This window comes from Hevea brasiliensis, chromosome 9, assembly GCF_030052815.1.
Source record: "Hevea brasiliensis isolate MT/VB/25A 57/8 chromosome 9, ASM3005281v1, whole genome shotgun sequence".
Lineage (NCBI taxonomy): Eukaryota > Viridiplantae > Streptophyta > Magnoliopsida > Malpighiales > Euphorbiaceae > Hevea > Hevea brasiliensis.
This window is the reverse complement of record NC_079501.1, coordinates 9945410-9947971: the sequence shown is the minus strand read 5'-3', so window position 1 is coordinate 9947971 and position 2562 is coordinate 9945410. Positions and strand designations below refer to the sequence as shown.

Genomic DNA, 2562 nt, shown 5'->3' with positions numbered 1-2562 from the left:
CACACATCTAAAGAAGTTTGCTATGATTTGTGATATGCAAAAACAACCTGGAGTGTCTGATGATGCAGCAAGATTAAAGCTATTCCCATTCTCTTTGAAAGATAGAGCATTGGATTGGCTTGATTCTTTACCTCACAACTCCATTACAAATTGGGAGGAACTTACTGATGCATTTCTTGCACAATATTTTCCACCTGGAAAAACTCAAGAATTGAGGAATCAAATGACAACTTTTAGACCAAGAGAAGATGAAACTCTCTATGAATCATGGATGAGATGGAAGGAATTAGAGAGACAATGCCCACATCATGCCATTCCAAAATGGATGATAAACCAGAATTTTTACACAAATGTCACTCCTGCAATTAGAGGGATTATTGATGCTCAAACAGGAGGAGAATTTATTATGAAGCATGAAGATGAAACTTATGAGCTATTGGAGAAAATTGCAAAGAATACTCATCTTTGGAGTAGTCCAAAAGGACCAGCCCCAACTCAAAGGAGGCAAGTTGCTGGAATGTATGACCTTGATCCATTCAACATGATTAATGCAAAGTTTGATGCACTTACAAATGTTTTGGCTAAGAAGATGGAAGATTTAAGTGTGTTGGTTAGTTCATCATCATCATCTGGAAGTTCACAAGTTGCTTATGCAGAGGGAACTACCAGCTGTGGAGTAGACTATGGAGAGCAAGCAGCATATGTTGGTAATTATGGGAACAAACAAATGGGAAATCCTTACTCTCAAACTTATAATCCAACTTGGAGGAATCATCCCAACTTTTCATGCGGAAATCAGCAAAGTCAAGTTCCAAATCAGAATTTTCAACTACAACAGTAACAAGGAATTCCATATCAGCAAAATAGGCAACCATTGCCTAATTTTCAGCAGAAAAATATGAATCCTTCACCAAAACAGCAAGAACAAAGTTCCACCACAGAAGCTTTATTACAACAGATTCTTGCTAACCAAACTAAGCATGATGAGGAGATGAGAGAGATGAAAGCAAGGTTAGAACAGATGCAAACACATAACAGAATGCTGGAAAATTAGATTGCACAACAAACATCTTCCTCAGGTACTAAGTCTTTTGGAAAGCTTCCAAGTCAACCAGAAAACCCAAGAGAGCAGTGTCAAGCTATTACTTTAAGAAGTGGGAAGGTTGTAAATAATGAGAAGAGTGAAAAAAATGAGAAAAGTGAAAATAGTGAGAAGAGAGAAAATGAGAAAGAAACTGATGAGGGTGAAAAACAAGAAAGTGAGAAAGAAAGTGCAGAAAAATGTAAAGAGAAAATTGAAGAGAAGGAAGAGAAGTATATACCTCTAGAGCCCTACAAGCCACAACTTCCCTTTCCACAAAGATTTCAAAAAGCCAAGCTTGATAAGCAATTTGGAAAGTTCTTAGAGGTTTTGAAGAAGCTATACATAAATGTGCCTTTTATTGATGCTCTTTCACAAATGCCCTCTTATGCAAAATTCTTAAAAGAAATTCTCTCAAACAAGAGGAGACTTGAAGACCATGAAACTGTAGCTTTGACAGAAGAATGTAGTGCAATCCTCCAAAGGAAACTTCCTCCAAAGCTCAAGGATCCAGGGAGTTTTTCAATTCCATGCCACATTGGGGAATCATGTTCTACAAAAGCTTTATGTGATTTAGGGGCTAGTGTTAGCCTTATGCCCCTCTCCATTTATGAGAAGCTCAATATGGGAGATCTAAAACCAACCCACATTTCTCTTCAGTTAGCTTATAGATCAATTAAGTATCCTGAAGGGATTTTGGAGAATGTGCCTCTGAAGGTTGGGAAGTTCTATATACCTGTTGACTTTGTCATTTTGGACATGGAGGAAGATTCTAATATCCCAATTATTTTGGGAAGACCCTTTCTAGCTACAGCAGGAGCATTGATTGATGTTAAGGGAGAAAAATTAACTCTTAGAGTTGGTGAAGATCAATTGGTTTTCAATATTAATAACACTATGAAGAAGCATCATTCTGAAGCTGATACTTGCTTGAGAGTTGATATCATTGATGAGCTGGTTGAAGAACACTTCAGAAAGAGATATCCGGAAGATCCACCTGAAAATTGCTTGGTTCATGGAGGAGGTATAGACTATGACAACCCTCATGTGGCTGCATATGCTCAACATTTAGAGGGTAGTCCACCATTCATTTCTACTCCAGTTTTTCAACTCACACAAAAGGAAAAAGTCGAATCTAAGCAACCATCATTCAAGGAAGAAGATGCACCTAAGGTAGAACTTAAGCAACTTCCTTCTCAGCTCAGGTATGAATTTCTTGGCACTAATAACACTTATCCAGTAATTGTAAATGCAAATTTAAGTACCTTAGAGGCTGATAAGTTGTTAAGAGTGTTGAGGCAATTTAGGAAAGTTTTAGGATATACCATAGATGACATTAAGGGAATAAGCCCACACTTTTGCATGCACAGAATCAGTTTGGAAGAAAATTGTAAGCCATCTATTGAACATCAGAGGAGGTTGAACCCAAATATGAAAGAAGTTGTTAAAAAGGAAATTTTGAAGTTGCTTGATGCAGGGAT

At 37.4% G+C, this 2562-nt stretch overlaps 1 non-coding gene across 1 annotated transcript; it reads right to left on the bottom strand.

Moving 5' to 3' along the window:
- Positions 1 to 208: 208 nt before the first annotated feature.
- Positions 209 to 315, bottom strand: LOC131183501 (small nucleolar RNA R71). Its single transcript, XR_009151553.1, has one exon. It is a non-coding gene; the product is annotated as a small nucleolar RNA R71 (small nucleolar RNA).
- Positions 316 to 2562: the final 2247 nt, after the last annotated feature.